The sequence below is a fragment of the Nipponia nippon genome, unplaced genomic scaffold, assembly GCF_047370975.1.
Source record: "Nipponia nippon isolate SJK-2023a ecotype South Korea unplaced genomic scaffold, ASM4737097v1 scaffold_6, whole genome shotgun sequence".
NCBI lineage: Eukaryota > Metazoa > Chordata > Aves > Pelecaniformes > Threskiornithidae > Nipponia > Nipponia nippon.
In genome coordinates, this window is record NW_028262380.1 from 28271551 (window position 1) to 28294355 (window position 22805).

Below are 22805 nucleotides of genomic sequence, written 5' to 3' on the forward strand. Positions count from 1 at the left end.
CAAAGTCTTTTAGGAACTTGGGTCTCATTCCAATGTCCATAGGAATTATACTGTTCCTTAAGTGATTTTGTACTCTTATTCTATGGAGTTAATGATGGCAGCAACAGAAGAGAAAGAATTAAAAGAGAATCACACTTGCGCATTTTAAAAATTAAAAATTTCTGACTAAATCATTGTTGAATTAGGAAAGTCTTTTTTTTAGTTCAGTGTGAAATTATAGTAAATTTAATGGATGATAAAGATTTCGAATTCAGAAAAATTAAACTAGCTCTTTCTGGCATATACATCATGGGGGACTCTTTCATAAGTGCTCTATGATGAACTGGAACTGGCCTCTTTCAATCTTACTGAACATTTTGGAATGTTCAGGAACATTTTGGGTTTTATTTTAGGGGAAGGACAGAGCTATTTCTTGCATGTTCTTGAAAGGGACAGGTAAAAAACAGTAGTCCTAGTTGTTTATTTTTGGATCTGAAGATGCAAGTGCACAGTTTCTATAGATACCACTGGGTAATCCAGCAAAAATGTAGGCTGCTCTGTGTAGAGAGTTCAAACACGAGACTGGCCAACCAGTTCAGGAGGGCTGCAAATCTCCTTTTTATGCCACCTTTGTGACTCATGCTTTGAGCAGTACATTTGCTACTAAGAAGTTTTCAGATGTTTATTCCAAAAGCAGCCAAATATCCTCCTCAAATTAATTTCACTCTGCAAATTTCAGCATATTGAAATGTATCACCATCTTCTGCTTCAAAATGAACAGAAGATTCAAAGAAATATTATAACTGCTTCTGAAAGTCTATGTTTGAAAGAGATCATAGGAAGGAGACTTTTTTATTGATTAAAATGTTCTGCCTTTTCTTTCGTCTCCTTAATGTCACTATGTTGCCTTTGAAGTCTAAATTGGTGACTTAGGGAAAGTGGGTGACTCTAGGAAACATAAGTGAGGCAACTTTGAAATCTAACTCCCCCTGGGCTCCAAATATTTCTCTGCTGATTGCAGAACAAGCCCACGCTCCATTCCTGGTCCGTTCCTAGTATGTAAGAGAAAAGCCACCATACAACAATAAGCAATAAGAATGAAGGGAGCAACTTGTGAGCTGCTACTCAGGCATTTTTTATTGACACAAGTTCCCTGCAAACACTGAAATTGTATCCCTGGTAAAGGTGAAGTCCACAGGCAGTTACAGTCAGCATTGGGACTGAAGGAATGACATTGTGAGGATGCCATGCTCATTTTGTCATTTCCCTGTCTAGTTTTCTCTGCATACATATTGAAAATTTATCTCCCGGCCTTGTAGAACCTATTAGATCTGAGAATTGGGCCAAACTCCTGCCATCATTAACAACAATAATCACAGAAAAGAAAATATGGGCAAATACCAATTTCTAGGTTTTGCAGTTGGAATTTACTTGATAGTGGACAAGTGCATGCAAATACAACTGAATTCTCCACTGATTAATTGGTCTTAGAGGTGTAGCAGTTACAAACATTATTTTCTGCCAATACAACTAGCATTAATCATAATTAAAGGACACTTCAAGAAGCAGAAATGGTACATTGTCTGTTATGAGCATGTAATTTTAACCAGTCATCTTTTTAATATGTAAACTCCTTTTAAGAGCTGGCAAAAATGCAACTCAGAAAGGACTTCATTAAACAACAAAAAAAGGAAGAATAAATAATATTTTTAATTTTTTTTCTGTTCTGTTTACATCCACCATATTAGGTTTGATGTTACCCAGTTTTAAAAATCAGAGATTTACTTGGTGTTCCAAGAAAAAAACTGCGTATGTATTTTTCATGTTAAACCAGACTAGCAGGATTCACTTTTTTACATAATAAGATGCCGAGGCTGAGAATGTTTACTTCAAGATTAATTGGCTAATTGATCTCCATTGCCTTTCTCTTCTGTCTTCCTTATTGCTTTTGCACCTTTCATGTGCAAACTTATCTTTGGCATAAATACATTGGCCTTCAGCCAAGTTATCTCACAGATTTCTATTGGATCTTTCAATTTAAAGGAGCCTTTAAGCAGTCAGAAATTGTACAGGATACCTCCAAGAATAAATCAGATGTTATGGTCAAAAAAGGTGATGATTCAATAGGGCACTGTCTTTCTTCTGTGACAGATTTGAAAAGCTCCTCAGTAATTCTTTGACCCAATATTATTTTCCTTCAACAACTTCTTAGATTCAGCCTTATTTTCCAAGGGTGAAGGATACCTGCATGGTATTCTGAGCTCATCCACAAAGAAAAGCAATGGTTTTCTACATTTATGAACCCTTGAATGTAATATTATTATAAGAGACAGACCAGTTTCTCTAAATTTCAACCTGGGCTGAGTGTCCTAGGGATCCAAAATCAGTGCAAATGACAACAGTGCTAAGAGGTCGTTCTGTAGCAGAGAAAGGGCCCTGTGAATACCTCCTGGACTGGAAGTAGGAGTCTCGTAGGTGGAGGTCTCGCAGTAGGAGGTCTCGTGGTGACCAAGCAATCATTCCTTCTAAACTTTTTGCCCAGTTAGTGCAAAATGGCAGAACAGTAGCCTGTTCCCTTGGCTAATTGCTACAGAGCATCTTAGCAGTGATTTGTAGTGGTATGGGTAAAAGCATATCTTAATTTGTACAGATAAAATACTTGGCTACCACAGAGGTGTTTTTATTGTGGATCAGGACAATAAACCTGACACACCCATATCTGTGACATTTCTGAGCTTGTGAATTGTTCAGGAGTTAACATTCTATTCAGTATTTGACAACCGGGGAGTCAAGGCTGACAGTTGCCATCCCTTCTACGCAGCGCCTAAGGCTAGGATTTGTCTCTGGTTTCATTTATTAGTTATATAACCCGCATGCTATTTTTGAGCTATTAAAAAAAAAACAAAACAAACAAAGAAAGAGGCCAAGGTAGAGAAAAAGAAATCCCCATCTGGGAATTACCCACCAGGTAGCTACACGCAGTGGACTGATCTACATATGCATGTATTCATTTTCATTTAAAATGTTTGTGCCAGTCAAAACCTAGCCAACAAAACCTTTTAGGGTTATGTAACAATGATAAATGTACTGCAACAGTTCCAGGTGAGCACAGGGCCCCTGAGATTTATGGGTTGTTTGTCTCTTTTTTTTACCTCAACTAGAAAAGCTCAGCTGCAGTGCAGCATCTGTATTTTGCAACGTGGTCTTGCTTATTTTAATCTTATGCTTTAGTTTGGATGGCCTTATCCAAGTCATAAGGTGAATCTGAATCTTAGATACTATCAGTCACCACATGATTCCTGGTTTATTCTCTTACATCAGTAACGAGTGAGGAAACTAACACACGCAGTGAAAACTAACACATGCAGTGACAAGCTGTGGCAGTTTGAAACCCACACTCTTGCCATTATTATGGTAGCATCTGAGGCCAATTCTGGGGGGAGCAGTGAGGGAGACAGCAGGGGACACGAAGGTATGAAGCTGAGTTAAATAATAACAAGGCAAATCAAGCAAAGCATGGGTGGGGATGTCCCACCCACACACTTCTGCCTGCTGCTCCCTGCACTGCTGCCTGGGAAAGCAGCCCCCTTCGCCCTGAGCTTGCTGTCGGTGGGGTGCAGCCCTCAGCCCCTGCCAGGGCACCCCCTTTCCTCCTTACACAGCCCGCTTGGCTCCTTGGTGCTGTGAGACACACCATGGCATCGTTTTGAAACCGCTACGCTGGCAGCCTGTGGGTCCTTTCCCTGCCAAAGCATGGCAGAGACACAAGCAACAGCATGGAGAAGAAAGAAAAAATAAAGCAATACAATGCAGGAGATGGGGAAGAGGAAAAGCCTATGAAGCAATGTCTGTTTTTCAGAAATTTTCTTCAGCCCAGCGCAGCTGACAGGTGTCATTCCCCTGCAGGATTAGAGAGGGACTCAGTCTCTCGGCAAGTGTCACAGCACAGCTCTTCTCTCAGGGTGGGTCGGCAGCCCTTTACTGATCACAGGTACTGTCCCACCAGTGGCTGTAAAAATAGTTATTGTACATGGAAACTGAGAGGATTTTTACCTCATGAAAGTTTTGTACAAGTAAACCCATGTTCAGTTAGGTTTCGCTGCTTAAAATGAAAACTAGAGATGATTTAAACAGTTTACCAGCTGTTTATCAGTTCTCTCACTGAAGACACTCTAGGGAATACATAAGTCAGGCTACCCAGGTTAGTTTCTTTTTTTGCTGTAAAAGAAATAAGATACAAAAGACAGAGCCAGCAGAGCAAGTCACCTTGCCTTAAAACTGCCTGTCACAGCAAGATACAACTGAAAACCAGAAATATTTCACCTTCGTCAGCAGAAGAACCTATGCATTATCTGTTACTGAAACTAATATTTTTTTACTCTACCTAATGATTAAACAAAGATGACAGCAGTAATAGAGCACTATCAGCTGAAAACGGTCTAAAAATGTAGCTTCTGCAAAACTCTCAGTCTTGATCATCAATACAGACATAACTGTTTTCAGAGAAGAGCATAGCATTTCAGCATGATGAAAATGTGAATCAGATTTTCAGGTTCAATTGCTTCATTATTTAGCTTTTTTTTCATCACTTCTACCTATAGATCGTGGCTTAGATTTTCACTCGGGCATTTTTGTGTGTGCAATGTAATAGTAGTGCTTTCAAATTGACAAATGGGTTTTCTGTGTACTTTCATACAGTAAGTTAACTATCCTGCTGCAGGCCTTAATGAAATCATCAGTTTTAGTTTGTTTTATTTTGCTCTATTTTGTTGTATTGAACGGAAGACTGAATTATCTAAGCTGCTAAAACTCACACTGGTATATCAGAGTGATTAAAGAGTTTACTTTTAGATAGATATAGATAGATATAGATGATATAGATATAGGTAGAGATATATAGCTGTATTTAGTCCATGCAAACTTCCAAACTGGGATTTCATGACAACTTATCAAATATTCATGATGTCAATAAATTCAATTAAGAGCACAATTTTTGCTTCATCTTTTCCCAAATATTGTGCTGTTGTGAAATATCACCAGAGCACTTGCCACAGAAAACTTGTTTTTCCCATAGGGAGACTTTGTTCTTTCCTACCTCTGCCCAACACACAGGTAAGACCCACTGGTATCTTCTTCTGTTCACTTCCAGCCTTGTCTTCCCTGCTCAGTAAAGGGGAAATCAAACTGAAATTGTCAATAATTGAAAGTCTGTGTAGAATTGTAACTATGATGTGACTGATTCGCTTATCTAATATTTCAATGTGTCTCATTTTTCCTCGTATTTCCTAAAATACACATGCCTCAGCTCTTTGGAGTACACACCTAAAATGAAGAGACTTTGAAATAGAAGGAGTCGGCTTAAGGTGAATAACTGGGTTTTTTTGTATACAACACAAACAAGAATAAGGTTAGCTTGAGCTTACATCCTGGACTTGAAAAGAATTAATATAATTTAATTCAGCTCCATGAAATAGCTTGGCTAGTTATTTCAGTTCACTAACAATTTTATCTGAAATACACTCGGGTGATTGGGCACATTTTGTGACAAATATTTGGCAGACCATCTGTGCCGTGGCCTGCAGCTCAGTCTGACAATTTTAATGGTACGTGGCTAGTTGCTTCTAATTAATTTAGACTGTTTTTCATGCCATTGCCTACAAGTCTAAACACTGCATACCATATGTAGACAAAAAGTTAACAAAAAAGCCCTCAAAGCCGAGCACACCTTTTTTAAATAACAGTCTGTGAAAGTGGTGATCTAAGGAAAGTGAGTTTTTAGCAGGGTAAGGCAACATGGCTCTAAGCCATATTGTAATAGCATTGTCTGCCTAGAGGTAGAAATCTTTTGGCAATTTCCAGTCTCTTTAGAACCGTCAGTCTGATATGTATGACAAGGTAATTTGCATAATTTTGTAGTCGTGTTGCATACAGCTTGTTTTTTTAAAGAAATAAAAGAGAGTTCCTATTGCATAAGCTAGTTTTTTCCCTGAGAAGGAAAGCAGCCAACTTGGCAAGCAGCACGCATATACAATGAATGTAGGAGTACACTGGCAGCCTTCACACCTGCATTACAGTGCCTTGAAATCTGCACAGTTCTGCTAGCCTGGGCTTGACGGTAAAATAAGGGCTAGTTCAAAATGCAAATGTTGTCCACAAGAAAACTTTTCTGTTTGTGAAAGAGTTTGAAAGAGAAAAAATGCACAGACAAACACATGAAATGGGAGATTTGGGATGGCTACCTTCTCCCTGCTTTTGTTTGTGCTGGGTTCCAACAGCGTTTCTGTTGGTTTGCTGTGGTCAACTCTCCAGCGAGAGCAGAAGAGAGCAGCTAAATCACAGCGATAATACAATGCTCTCAGAAGAAGCAAACCAGTGGAGAAGCTCATTCATAGCAAAGAGTGTGAATGAGGACAGAAAGAAAAGAAGCAGTATTTATGATGAGGCACTACAGAAGTCAACCATAGTGGAAATATTTGGGATTTCTGCTGACAATTCTTGGTTTTGGTTCAGCTTAAAAAAAAAAAAAATTCTCACAAGAAAAAATAGTAACCTTGACAGAAGAAAAGGGGAAAAATTATTTAGCTGAAATCAATTTTACATCCAATAATTTAGACAGGGTTTTTGAACAGCCCATATTTATATATTGCTGGTACTACAGAACAAATGTATAATCAGTGAAGAAGTTTATCTACAGTTTTCAGGCATTATAAGTGCCTCAGTATAGTTCAGTATAGTTCAACATAGATAGCAGGAACACTTTACAAAAGAATTCTATTCTGCCACATAACTCCAACAGTGGAGGACACAAGGGGCTCCTTCAGAAATCTCATAGGTATGTTTTAAAATGGGTCCTACCCTGGGCTAATCTCAGAGTCTGCACACATGCAAATAATTTAAACCTTGTTTACATTACTGAACTAGAAAATGTTTATAACATATCTTACCACTGAGACTCATGTAAGTATTGTGAATTGGAAAATATGTGACACACTTAAACATGCATGCAGGTATTTTTAATATATTCATAAACAGCTATGCAGCAAGACTAATTTAAAACCTACACTGCTTTCTCTTACCGGATCTGAGCCAGGTGCTGGGAAAGGAGTTGGCAGGAAGTAGGAACAGACCTTTCTCAAGAAAATTCAGGTACAAACAAAAATTGTCAGGAAAAAAGATTCTTTTGGTGGTCAGATAGTCTTTGAAAATCCCTCATGCTAAGTGGATTCACTGTGATGTTTATCTGACTACATACTTGCATTTGAAAAACAAATTTAGGAATGAGATTTTGGCTACATTGGTAGTCTTATGGCAGTATTTGACTCCTACTTTTTTGTTTTAGTCTAAGCACACAAATCCATACAGTGTAGTGGAAATTCAGCAGTCATAGTCTATAGTTATCAACACTAGAAAACTTTCCATGACCATAGTACAGCATAAAAAAATCAAAATTTGCCAACACTTCTGCACAGTGTATGGATTGTCTAGTCTAAATATAGCCAGTTCTGCAATTCCACACCTTGAAATTGTGAATAAGTGCTGAAACTTAATAGCGCCAGACTAGATTTAAGCTTTTGGTAGAAATAATGAGCTAAATGCCCTTCTTATCTTCCCTAAAATACTGCATGAAAAACAACTCTGTCACAGAAGCCTGCCTATGTAGGTTTTGCCCTCAATAAAGCCCTCATGCCTGCAGCTCCTCATTCACAGCACCTAATTTTGGAATGAAAGGATGGGAGTATCAGGACACTGCTTTCTAGCAGAGTGTCAGGGATCTGGTTTTCCCAGCATGCCTCTGAAGCACAGATCTTCTTGAGAGTCTCTTCTGGTGACTGGGAGACAGGGGTAATTTCCATGCCTTACCTATCCAGGGCAGTAAATTGACTTCTCCCTGCACAACCACGTTGGTGGCTGCCAAAACCAGCTCAGAGAGTCTTAAATGACACGTGCAGAGCTGAATGTTGCCAGCCAAAGGATGGGTGGCCCTGGTGAAGCTAGTTCTCATGAAAGAAAGTAGAAGAGGAGCTGAGATGAGTAGCAAAAACTTTGGTTTCTTGTTCTTGCCACTGTTAAAGGAACAGTGAGGGTTGGTCACCACTGAAGATAAATAGGACCTCCTCATCTAGCAGCAGTTATACAATCCCACCCCCAGCATCAGGCTGTAATCTGGCTTCGCAAGGCAAATTTGGAAAATTGAAGTGTCAAAATGGCAGTGGAGACTGCTTGCTAATTTCTGATGCTTGACAGTGCCTACTTTGCCTATGCCCAAAGACAGCCCTGACCATCGTAGTGGGGTATAGGAGCCAAAGGACTCTCCAGGCCTTCTGCAATTCTATCCCCTTCTTCCATTTCTTGTGCTATAGAGGAGCACTGCAACATTGCATACCTTCTTGCATGTAAGCATACGCTGCAAAAGCCTTGATAGAAGTCTCATCAGGATCACACAGACAAGGAGACACTGTCTTTCCTAAGCATAGGTATAATAAAGTTGGAGAATCTAGTTCTTTACCCTGTAAAGCCTTTGCAAGTGCTGGCTTTCATATATCTCTGCTTTCTGTAGTTGTGTGTGGATTTCCAGTTCTCTACAAATAATAATAGAATATGGCAGTGCAAATATTTGCCTTAATTTTGCTTCCAGCATGAATTAAGGACATTATGACATGCTCAGATCTTAATTCCAAGCTCTGGTTTCTTTAATTAGAATTTTCCAGCTGCAGTGCATTAAAAAAAAAACCCATCAAATATATATATTATGCTAGAAATAGACAGATAATCTATATATGTTTTAAATCAAAGTAGATTGTAGCTTATATGTAAGGCAGCATATTAATTACACTGAGCACCATTTTCAGCTCAGTATTTATAATTTTTCAATTATTTTGTAATATTATTCCGCATTAATTCCTTTTCTAATTTGGAACAGTTGTTTTTGCAGTCCTTAGGATTAGCAAATGTTGTCAAAGTTGCTACAGCTGATTTTTGCTGGAGTCCTAGGTGGGCATTCTGAATAAAAAGCAAGCAAGGAAGGAGGAATGAGCTTCAGCTTCCTCAAGAACCAAGAATTTCAAGTATTTCTTCCACTTTTAGGGGTGGGTATTAGTACTTAAATATATATGTTTGCTGCCTTGTCTAATTGCCACTTAAGTGTCCAGAGTAGCCAGGACATGATAAAAAAAATACTTTGCGTGTTTGGAAAAAGTAAGTAACACTACTCAATTTTCAATGTCTCCTTTGGTATCGTGGCAATGCAATGATGTGTCTGCATTTGGTAATTCCCATCTAATTCAAAAAATTATTTTTTTGCCAATCAATGTGGTAAAATCCAGTGGTATCTTTCCTTTTTTCAGTAATTCATCTGACCTTGCAGACAGTACCCTATCCTGCACTTGTTTGAACTGTTCTCTATTTGGATTTTCTCATCCAGCAGGTCAAAGATAAACCGATATCTATCTGCAGGCCACGTGATCAGAATAGGCTATAAAAAGATACTACAGGTACATTTAAAAGAGCAACAACTGTTTTCAAAGACTAATAAAATAAAAAGATGTCTCCTATTCATAACTTATTCTTAGACTCTGATATCTGAACCTAGGAAGAACTTCAGTTCTTCAGATTTTTCCTTTGCTTGACTTGTCTCCCTTGAGCTCTGAGAAGACATTAGCTAAGCTTTTCTTTTAGCTCTCTCACACAGCTGGTCTCTCCCCTTGCCCCTCCTGGAGCAAAAATGTGCACTGTACATCTTTTAACATTCCCTCAGCTCCTGTATGCCTGCTGGAATTGCATGAAGGTCTAAATGGTCGAGGTGGGATTAAGTGCCAATTCTGGCTTTCCTGGATGGGAATTGTCCTCATGAAAATTCTTGCAGCACTTTCTTTTTGTTTGGGTAACAGGTAACTATTAATTTAAAATAATTAGGCAGCCTGTTGTAGTCAGTGAAGCTGAGAATTTAGGGTCAAATTATCCATAGAAATGGCTCTCAATAGACCTACATTAGGAGAGAATTTGTCTTTTGGTTTTCAGGTAATGTGATTTCTGTGAACTTTATAATTAAAGAGGATGCGAACTTCTTACTAAATCACTCGATTGACAAGGTTGCTGTACAAATGCTAATGACTTCATCTCTCTTACCTCTTGTACAAGAGCAATAATGTTTTGGGGTTTTTTCTTGCCATAAAACAAAGGCTCCATGAAACTGTCTTACGGTTATAGACTGTGACTTAATAAAATTGAGTATACATGGAGATAACTTGCATCCTTTAATATAATACCTATCAAGCTTCTGGTGCAAACTGCATACTCTGTACTTGGGTTTTTAGGCAAGCTATTGAAGTGATGGTCATGGCTTTGTGAGAAATTTGGCACACCATGATGTGAAGACTCATCTGACAACTTAATGCTGAATTCTCTGTGGGCTGTTCTCTCCTGCTTTCTTCCAAGAGAGCTTGATCTTTCATTTCCAGGAGATGTGGTATTTTTGTAAAATGTGGAATTAATCAGGGAACACAATGTAATTGAAATACTAATTACAGTTGCTTATTCAGGTACCAACATTTCTGCTACAGTAGCATTTGCTTAAATACCTTTGTGACTCTGGATTTTGAATCCATATTAATCCAATTACCCAGAATCAGTCCCAAAATAATTTGGTATGGACAGTCCCCTAAGCCAAAGCAATTTACCATTAAAGTTAGTGAAGCTTCTGAGGGGAAATGAGCAATGGAGATATTATTGCAAATTACAACCCAATTGTATTTGGATTTGTGATTTTTCTTCAAGTTTTTAAAATGAGTGCTTAATTTTATTTTTTTAATCCTTCCTTCCCATCACCTGAGACTTGCATGTTTGATTTAAATGTTCTGGGATAACCCACCATGTTGAAATGCATGGCAGTAAAACAACCTGAGTCTGATGGCATTATCCTATCCTGCATGATAGTTTCTGTGAAGATGATGATTGCTGGCATTTTCTGAGTCTGTTATTTATCCTGTGACATTTTTCTGTATGCCTGTACATGCTCCTTGTGCTGCGGTGCTTGGAACCGATGTGAGGTTTGACAACTCTGAACCTGAAAGAAGGAAGGAGAATTGGAATATGCCGTTAAATTCTCAGTTTGGGCACAATGTGTAAGATATTTCCAGCATAAATCGATTGAATGTGGAAACCTGTGGTGATCATGAAACCTCTTTTCCTTCCAAATCCATCCTTTGGCGGAAAGGAGCCCTCTTACATTGTGTGCAAATGACCCCTTCTGGCGCACTCTTGGCATGGCACTGCCACACACAGAGTAGCTGTGCCAAACCCACTACACTTAAACAGTTCCCCTTCACACTGGCATGTATAAAAATAGGGAGCAGAAGAACCCTTAAGCGTACTCACGAATAAAATAAAATCAAACTGTATCACTTAAAGTAGTTGTCTTGTGGATTAGTCCCAGGTAGCTTTTTTCCACCAGTGCATTTCTGTGAAACTCATTTCTTGGCTTACCCACACACCATCTGCCTTGTGCTATAGTTGTCTTATGGTTATGGAGTTCCAACTTGCATGCTGATTGGGCAAAAAAGGAAAACAAAGGAGTTCAAAAATCACAGTGAGGTACTCTCTGTCCAATGTATTTCTAGGCTGAACATAACATTTTTGTTTATTGGGTCCGTTGCTTGGATTTTTTTAATTGTCATAATGGAATGGAGCAATCTTGCGGTTCTCAGTGACAAGTTGTTGTTAGTGGTAATAATTAGTGATGATAATTTGAAATGATAATGTATCATGCCTTCCCTCACAGGATATCAAATTACTGTGTACTGTAACTGCTGAAATATGACATCCCCTTGTGGGTTAAGTAATGTATGTTTTCTTTTGACCATTTGTCAGCTACAGAAGTCATTTTTATTTCAGCTGGGCAGAACTGTACTTTCCAAAGGCCCAGCACCTCTAAACAGTGAGGCTGAAAGACTGAGGAGGTCCACACCTAGAACTCAAGCTTTCTGGGTACATGGCTTGTGTGTTGATACAGGCTACCTTACTTTTTTTTTCCATTCTGAGTACAGTACTTCTCTATGTCAGCTCTCTGTTACCATCCAAGTCCATGCTTGTTTAACATGTGCTTCTTTTTTTCCACTAAGATATTGGCCAATAATACTGAGCAATAAGCTACCTTTCATCTTTCCTTAAAGAAAGCTGAACTTTGAGGCTTTCTGATGAGAAGAAAACAGCTGTGACCTATTGTACTTGTCACTGGCACAGGCCACATAGAAGAGAAGCTCTTTAGTCCGTCACTGATTCCTGTGTCCTATTAGGGCTTCTGGACTTTGTGTGGTGGTGGAGTCTTGTGATTTTGAAACCTGTTTATTCCCAGCAGACAATAACATCTTGTGGATAAGTTTGATTGACAATGCTATTGTTTCAACTGTTGGACTGGTTTCATCTTAATGAATTTTTAATTGCTGTACTGATGATTTTCTCTCTTCTGGGTGTCAATGTATTCAAGCATGTGATGGCCATACAATCCTCTTTTTTTTGAAATATTTTTGAGACATTCTTGAGACATTCTTGAAAGGCAACTTTATGAATTTTATTAGGAGAGTTCTTAAAATATGCAATAAACACTGGTGGTTTGGGTTATCATTCAAACTATGCCTATAAAAACTGTTGCATAATTATTCTGACCAATTGTTTAGAATCAATTTACAGATAGAAGGATATTTTATAGGTTTACTTGGATGAAGCGGGAATTGAGCTCAAAGTAGGTTTAAAAACGTTAGCAGTTAGAAGTCTAGTAACATAACCTGAAAGACAGACACTCTACAATGTCACTATTATTTGAATAAATATAGAAACAATGAGCAAGCTCTTACCAAAAAAAAAAAAAAAAAAAAAAAAGCACCTTGAGGGAAGTGGAGATTGTTGGGTTAAGCTTAGTTTGATACCCACTGACTGAATGAGTCAGCATCATTTCCACATATAAGAAATCCTCTTTTACCCAGCAGTGTCAATAACATCACTATTTTTACTTGGCAGATGAGAGGTCGAATTCATAGATTTTTGTGAAACATTAGAAAGTGAAAAACTGACCTCATATGCATGTCTGTTTGCAATTTTAATCTCCCTTCATATAAAAGAAATACTTGCTGAATGTCTCAGTTATATTGATGTTCGTTACTATTATTTTCTTCTGAACCTTGACATTGCCAGAGTTGCCATGATTGTAAAAAACAGATGTTTGATGCTGCTACGGATGATATACTAGAGCAACTGACTGCCTCGTTAGAATTTAAAATGTTTTGATAAATGGTACATGTATAAAAGGAAAGAGAAGAAAAAGGGAAAGAAAAAACAAGGGAACAAATAATAGATGACCCTTGGTGGAAATGTGTTAACAATTTCCTAAACATTTTGTAAGCAAGCTACTTCTTAACAATGATTCAAAAAAAGTATGGAGTCAGCAATTTATGCAAATAGTTCATACATAATTTAATGAACCTCCTTTACTGTTTTGAATAAATAGTAAAAATATTTTCTCTGAAGGAGAAAACATACACCTCTGTGACACTAGAAGGAACAGCTTGCGTACCCACCCACCTTAACAGCAATTTTGGTTTGCATTGACATAAATCTTTCCTTATATTCAGGGATTATATCACACAACACGGACTATTGAAATAGAAAATTTAAACAAGAAACTAATTTGGGTTGTCTCTTGTGGACAGGCATAGGCAGTCTATTTTGGATGGTTCTGAGTTTTATTCTTGTCAGCTCCATTGAGGCACAGTGAAAAGCAAATATCCTCAGGGCCTCAGTGTCACCCCAGCTTCATGGCCCTGATTTAATGAGTGTTTCTTATGAAGGGCTGTCAGTGGAGAACTGCTTATAGAGAACATATAAATGCTGTAATCACTTTGCATAAGTTCTTTCCTCTCTTCTCACCCATAAGCTGATGTTGCAACCGGTTGTGTTCGATGTCACACTGTTGGCTAAGGAGCAGAGGAAATTCCTCTGGCACCAATCTTTTATATTTCAATTCTCTGTGTAGCATTTAGACTTTCAGGATAATCTGAAGTTCAGCTGTATTGTGTCACATGTATGTTGGTGCTGCTGCTGGTAATGAGAGGTGGCCACACTTCTAAGAATAGCTGTAATCAGTCAGAGCAAGATTAGTATCATCTTTGGCAGTGGGTAAGAGGGGATACCTAACAAAGACTATAAGAACAGATTAAGAATATACTAAGCCTGGCCCTAAATACTCTTCCAAACTCCAGCAATGTGCAGCTGAGGGTCTGCCTGAGCTAGAAAAAGCTTTTCAACAACCTCAACAGATTTTTCTTCCATGAGCCTGTCTGGTTTCCACTTGAACCATGTAAAGTTTTAATATCCACAGCCTTCTGCTGCAAGGAGACGCACAGTTTACCTACCTAATACATGAAGAAGTTCCTCTTGTTTGCTTAAAACTGCATATATATTATTAGCTCCTTTGGATGCTTTCTATTTCATATCTTGGAAGAGGCAATGAACAAATACTCCCTTTTTGCCCTTGGTCATGCCACTTGTCATTTTGTAGATGTCATGGCTGTTATATGTCTCTTGTAGTCTCTTTCCCTTACTCATGAATCTTAGTCTGTTTAGTCATTCCTTCCATGGGGACTGACCTACAGCTTTTGCCGTCCTTGCTGCCCTTCTCCAAAGCTTTTTCAGTTCTAGTAAGCACTTTTTGAGATGAGTTGACCAGAATTCTACACAATATCCACACTTTGGATCCACAATGTGGCATAATTATATTCGTTGTGTGTTTATGAGTAATTCCTAACATTCAGTTTGCTCTTCTGACTCTTTCTTAGAGCTCACCCAATGCTTTCACAGAAAGATATATTGAAAGCCCAGAGAGAGGCAGAAAGGTCAGAGATAAATTTATATTGCATTCTCTTGATTTTGTGATCTTTCTTCAGTTAGTATAATTTTGTGTCTCCATCCTCTACCTAGCTAAACTTACCAGAGCGCAAGAAAAAATGGTTTTAATAACAGGGTACAAGGAAGAATAAAATGGAAGTCAGATAGTGTGGCCTCCAGAAATGAACTAAACATTTCAGAGATGTCACTATATTTTATTTGAATATTTTTAATGAAATATTTTTTTTCAAAATGGTTATAAGCTGACGTTTAAACAAAGAAAAGAAACTGTTTTATTTTGATTCAAAACACCTAATAGTATTTTTGGTAAGAGGTACTGCTGCTTCTTCAGAAGGTTGTAGTTTCATATTTTTAAAACTTAGAACTTCTAATTGAGCAGTCCTGTTCTGCAGAAGACCGGGTTGTGAAAAATAAGAACGATATTTTCAACTAGCCAGACAGAAATCAGGAAAACATTTTTAAAATCTGGCAAGTTTCATGTAGGAAGAATCAAGGAGCATTAATATACCTGGTAGGGGTAAATCTGAAATATACCTCCAAAGAGTAGAGCATAACGAACTCATTCCTTCAACGGAGTACTATATTTGTAGTGTACTTTCCTACAGGCATTAATACCTTCTATTCATAAACAACTTTGTCATCATTGTCTGTGGCTGTGAAAGTCAGTACCACTGTGTTTGACTGCCTCTTGCTTGACAAAAAGGTGCTTGCTTTGAAATCTGTTCCTCTGTTCTGTGAAATGCAGCAGTATGAGTTTCACTATGGCTTTTTAGTTATGATTTTGTAAATAAAACACCTTAATGAATACACTTGAAAAGTTAATAGTCTATAACGTTGCTTAGAGAATGCATTCATTTTCTTGGCTTGCAAATTATGTCCTCTGGTTTCTATACTTAAAGCAAGCACTCATAACTGCTCTCATTTGAATCACCAACTTTGGAAAAAAACAACTTTATTTTTGTTGGCACCAACTTCTATTTTTGCATTAGGAATTGATTCATCATGTCTCCTTAAAACAAAAACGACCATGCTTTACCATGTGCTTTTACTGGTTTGTTTTTGTTTTTGTTTTTCTTTCATTCTATATGATGCACCCTGCTTATAATGATATACTCATTATTATTCTGGAAGAGAACTTCCTATTTGTACCATCACCCTTTCTGATAGTGCTTCAGCGGCTCTTAGAGGTCTCATTTTCATCCTCTAGGGCTCATATCAGTGACAATTGTCTGACTCCTGGCTGTTACATTAGAAAGCAAAATAAAGTACATAGTTATAATGATAGCAAAACAATTAATGACACTTTTCCAATAAAAAGCCCATAGAATAGGATGCTAAAATGGACACCACATTTTTATCTAAATTTGCTGTCACCAGAATGATGATTGCAGCTGGGCTTATGGGGTAAAATTTAGCAATATTTTTGACAACACCTGAGGACAGATCAGCTCGTCACATCCAGAAAGAGACCAAGGCTTTTTTAGATTATTTAGTGATGCCAGATTTAAAACACATTGTATCAATCTTCTTCATGGTTTCATGAAAAGTGCAGAATTCTGACAGTCACAGAAAAGCTAGGTCACTCTTAATGCTTCAAGCTTATTTTCAGCAAAACAAGTGTTCTCAAAATGCTGAAAAGTATGTTGAGCTGCCAGAATGGATCATTTAAAGCATATTTGCATGGTTTTAATGGTATGAAATATTCTTTGTAGCCCATCACACTGGTATGAGAGTCATTGGGTGTCTTACTGAATCATTAAACTGAAAGTAAATCTATGAAGAAAGGCGACCCTAGTAGTTGTTAAACAGCATTTCACCTAATAGTTTCAATTACCTAATTTAGTTTTCCTTGGTAAATTAGTATACTTTACGTGCCTGCTTAGATGCTTTCATCATTTATCTGGTATTCAGTGTCAATGATTTCTCAAGGACTAGCTTACAGTGGAAATATAGTTAGTTTCAGATTCAAGAATATGTAATTACCAGTAGGCTCCTGACTGTGCTTGGTTTTGGGGTTTTTTTTCAGTTTTAACAATTTGGTAGTTGATGAGTTAAAGATAAAACTTTACCTGTTTTAATATTTTGCACTTATTATAGATAAAACCAGAAATTAAAAGTGTAAACGGCTGTAAAAATGTAAAAAATGTAGATGAAAAGCATGTTATCCTTCAACTTTATGTAAAGCACTATAATTTCATTGGGTTGTAGTAATTTTATTTTATTAATAATGTCTTTTTCACAAAAAAACATTTATTCTAGAAATGTCTCAGGTGTGTAGCTAATGTGATTCTTGGTGCTTAACTGAATCTGATTGTGCTGCAGATCAGCAACCAAAAAATGCAAAACCTGACAAAGTAAACAAAGCAATGTAGTACTTAATATTTTCTCAAATCTAAAAATAGAACAGGCCATCTGAGAGCACACCTCCATGCTATGTGCCACATTTGTTCCACTTCTAATAAATATTTGATCATGACTTGTGCTATATTTTGTTTGTATGGTATCTCTTGCAGTTTTTATATCAAAGAAATACTGCTTATTTAAGTTCTATTGTGTGTAAGAAACCATTTTTAAAGAAAAGCAGATTTATATGTCAGCTATGATGAGTAGTATTGAACAGTCCCTTAGAGATCTGTGGTTCGAGAATATTAGGATCAATTTTATGAGATAATTTTGAATAGCAGTGTTCCTGCATGTTGAAAATAACACCTTATTCTGTGCATGAGTTTTTAGAATTTTTGAGCATTTTGAGATTCTGGTTTAGGAAGTATTTCACAGACTGGTTGTTCATAGTTTTTGGGGAAGAACATGTGTCTAACACATGAATTCAGGTATGAAATTTCTAGTGAAAACAGCAACTGTGCAATAGAACCGTTTAGATTAAATTCTTAATAATCTTCACTTTTTATTTTTAAACCAGGAAAGATTCACAGATCACTGCTTTGATTTTTCTTTAAATTGCAATTAAACACATAGTAAATAGCCCATGTTTAGATGCTATTTGCTCATCACAGCATTCAGGGTAAATTAATAACTAAAACTTGGCTGAGATAATCATCTGATGTACTCCAGTACTGTTTTTATTTTTTTTAAACAACAGTTACAGCATGCTCTAAACTTTGCTATACACATCAGACTATCCTACCAGAACAGTAAAAGCAAGTGGCATTATAAATAGGGTTTACATTTCAGAAAATCCATACTTACCATTATAAAACTATTGAAAACCTTTGTAAGTGTTTGTAATGAATAAAGGAAAACAAAAATTTCAGAGTCTGCGTTTTTTCAAATTTATTGATTAAAAAACAAATAACCAAAAAATGGAGTACAGTACTAGAAAATGACTGGCAGCCTGCTGGGTTATAGCTGTGTTTTCTACATCAAAGATATTATTTCTGAGCTTCCCTTGTAATTCACCTTTAGAGGAAGAACACAAGCCCCATAAAGGCTTTTAAGGCTTATACATAAAACTAAGGAATCCTAGCTATTTCTTGAGGATAGCCATGATACACTGCTAATATGTGTGTGCAAATGACATTAAGGAAAGCTTTACACTTTGCCAGTGACAATGGAAAACACAGATAACACTCGCTCCAAATGAAACCTTTCCTACATAACATTTCTAGTTTATCATGGCTCTGTTACTACAGGACAAACAGCTGTGGCCATTTTCGGTGTTTCCCCTTTTCTCTTCTGGGTTTGTATTCTGTTTCCCAAGGACTATACTTGAAGTCATCAGCCAAGCCTGGCGAAAATGAGAGAGAAACTAGATTAACTTTAAACAAGCTACCGGTGCTGTGTATCTCTGCAGCTCCAGTGATCGTGAGTCATCATGCGGTTCTTGGGTGACTGTTGCATTTATGCTTAGTCCCTTGATTATGCCACAATTTATTTACATCATATTTTATACAATGGCAAAAATGGTTTTCCAGTTCTTTGTACAGTTCCAAAAAGAGTTCAGAAAATAAATTAAAAAAGAACATTTGGTAATAAAAGAAAGGTTTCTAATGCAAAAGGTTGTTTACATATCTTCTGCAGAGGGAAAGAATGTGGAAAAAGGAAGGCAAGGAAAATCTTAAGGCAAACAGGTGTGTCTCCTATGCTTTTACAGGTACTTGTCTCAACATTTTCTGACAATAAATTTTCATGTAATTCAACTGGAAACTCAGTTTGTTGTTGTATTTAGTAATTTAAATAAATCAGTGTAGAAATTATGCAGTTGAATATAATCTTAGATAATTTGAACTGACTGGAAATTTGAGGTTGTAAGCCATAAGATCCAGTGTGTATCTCATTTCCTGCCAAAGAAATTAAAATGGGATCCTCCTTTTGAAGATCTTCTGCTGAACATGTAGTGACGGCTCATCCCCATGATGTGTGTTAAGCTGGTCTCCACACCAACATATTAGCTTTTTGTCATTACTAGCATTCCCTTTGTATCAATTACTCCCTTACACTCTCTAGGATCACTTGAGCATATTTTCTTTCTTCTAGGGAAAAGTGCTGTAGAGCTGACCCTATTTTGAGCAGAGGGTTGGACCTGATGATCTCTAGCACTCCCGACTTAAATTATTTTCTGACTCAAGGCACAAAAATGTGGACTATACCTGAAGTATTTTGCTATCAAAAATCTGTTTTTTACCTTTTCTTAACCAGTATAACTACCCTTACCTTTCTTATTGAGTAATCTCTCCCACTTTCTTTCCTTCTTCACCTTTCTTTCCTCCCACCCCACACACAGAGAAATATTGCTAAAGAAATAACAATTATGCAGATACATGGACAAAGCTGGCATTTGTTCATTTGGCAAAATTAGTGAGTTAGCTAACCTTAATGAAAACTTTGTATGCGGTCATATCACGGCTACCACATTTCTAGTCTGTTTTAACCAGGTTACTGAAGACCATTACCAAATATGTCAATTATTGTACCAATTGTTAGGACTTCATAAAGATTTTTTCTTTCTTCCAGTTACATATTAATACATAAACCTCTGTAGTTTGATTTATTTCTCTACTGTTGTTACTTGGTTTTAAATTTATTTCATTTTATTTATGTCAATTATTCTCTTATTCTTTCTGCTTTATTTTAAAAATCTCTATATCTATGTCCATCCCACTGAACTCATAACAGCATGTCAGTTCTCAGGTCTGGGTAGTATGGCTCCCATTGGATTGGCCTGTGTCTATATAGAGGCAAAAGTATAACACTGCTCTCGTTTTAGGACATTGCTCTGAAGGTAGTACCATTTTGAAGTATCTGATCTACAATGTAAATATAGATGGAAAGTCACATGAAGTAGTTTGAAATCAACTTTATTGAAAATGAGGGTATTGAAAGATCACTGTGAAAATCTTGATTTTTTACTGAACACAGCTTCTTTTTGACTCTTTTCTCTCAACTAATTATCTTTTCTTCATTTTAGCACAAATAAACTCTTTGATGTATTTTCCACATAAATGAAAATATTTTTAATGTGTTAGGATTTACTTTTTTTTCAGAAACACTGGTGCAACACTTGTAATTAGTTGTTACTTGTTGAGCTTTTTAAACCATTTTTCTCTTAAGTTTTTTTTTTTTAATATTCTTTTAATCCTTTACACTCCAATTTTGATTTTAATTCACTGAAATATATTATCCTTATCTTGGTTTGATTTCTTTATAATGCTAGTCAGAAATGGTGCTTTTAAAAACAAGTTTGCAAGTTTCTCTTCAATTATCTTTCTGTCCCACATATTTTTTTATTTTACACCAAATGAATGACTCAGTCATTGGTTGCAGATGCACTGCAATGTTTCCATTTTTTCATGAGAATCTGAACATCACTACCAAAAATTGATTTTGACTATATTTATGTCTTAGGTTTAAATTTTTTTTCTTTTTTTTTTTTTTTTTCTTTCTCTCTGGAAAATGTAAAGCTTCTTTTTAAAGCAAAGTGGAAAGTTACACTTCCACTCTTCTAAAAGGATTATACTTCTGCTCTTCTGAAAGGATTAATCTATGCTTTCAGATACCCTTTCCAGATCTGAAAATAAGGGATGAAATTTAACCGTAGTTCCAAGCTCTTAATACTTTTATCAGCTTTTCTGAGAACCTTAAGATGAACATAAAGACTAACTAACCTTCTAAATTTTCTCCTTAATGTCCCAGAGACTATACACACTTAATGTACCTTATAAAGTAAAAATGCATCTTGGAATATTTGTATCAGACTGCATACACAGAACGTTATCAAACTTTGGTGATTAAGAAGACCAAATTTTAGATTAAAGTCTATAGCTTTGTGGAAACACAGGAACCAAAACAATTACTTTTCAGAATTGTTTCAAACTATAGAGACTAACTGTTGCATGAAACCTTAGTATCACATAACTTTTAATGAATGAACTGGGTATCATTTTTAGGGAAAAAATAGCCTGTCTCATGCTTCTAAGGCACCAGGTACAGAAGACATCTATTAGGTCATTTAACGTATTCTCCATTGACCTTTGGAAATTTTCTGCAAGACTGTGAAAAGACCTTTTTAGAAGTTCTGACTATTTTATGTCTCTTTTCATTACATCCATTTTGAGTCCTTAATGGTATTCCCCACATTAAATCATTCTTGTTCCTCTTTTTCTATAAATAGTAAACTATGGCTACAGCTAAACAAGGGGACCCATGAGTTCTTCTCATGTCCTGACTGCAGGTGAGTGCTTTAGCTGCCTCCCACCTTATTTTAGCGTGATGTCTGGGCAAAATTATCCTCTCTTCACATCTTTTTTTCTGATCAAGTGTGTGGACTGGAAGGGAGCCATTACATACTACAGCCATGTCCCCATCTGGACATATACTAAAGTCCTTTTTATCTGTCATCTTGATCAGCTACACATACTTACCTATCTACCAGACATGAAATTTTCCAACTCCCAAGACATTTGCACAGTCTCAAGCCTACCCCAAGACAGTTTTTCATTTTATATTTCTAGTTGCAGACTGGGTAAACTGCTCCAGTCACTGTGGCACCAGAACTGTTGTTAGTGGGACTATTTTAATCCATGTTCACTTAAGGTTTTTTTGCAAAAGAACCCTGAAATGCACTGGCCAAGGGTCTTTTGCCTAATTACTTAGCAAGCTAATGACTAATTTGACATCACTTCTACACTGGGGTCAATGTGAAAATTGATTCCTCTACAATAACTAGCTCCAATTTGTTTTTCACAAAATACGTTTCCAATCTTTGTCAGTTCCCTGTGTCATTTCATTATCTAGATGGGTGCTTAATTTCCAATGTTAAGAACAAAAATGTCTTTAATTTTTCTTCTTTCTCCAAATATTGCATGTTCTATTGAAATAGTTGCATTTTGATTTCTATGGACTTATGCTAGTAGTAAAGAAAGGCTTTGGTTTTTTGGTTTCATAAAAAAATTGCCTTTGTCAGCCATGCAATATGACCACAGAATTGCTGTTGTAATAGTAAAGAGTTACACTTCATGATTTTTACTCTGCTTAGATAAATATGATATTTTCAATTGAATTTAATGAACAGGAAAATCACATGTCCATATGTCTGCGTAAGTCACAATTGAAAGAGAGAAGATACACAGTCTGACTCACACCCCACTGTAACCTTTCATTACAAATTAGAATGAATCTTGGTTTACGTTTTCTTCTGTTTAAGCAATATACACTTAGTGATTTAAAAAGCAACTAGACAACCACAGAGTTAAAGAATTTTCCATTTTGTTTAACACAACCTTTTGGATGGCAGTAGATGCAGCCACCTAAGAGAATATTTCCTGGGGATTTAAGTAATTTCACTCTGTCATTCCTGTTCTCACCTTGAAAAATATATTAAGTACGTGTAACCAGGAAAAAGAAATTCTTAATCACATACATGATCTATAGTGCATCAAGTACCTTATAATTTCTTTCAGTAAAGTAACAGCTAC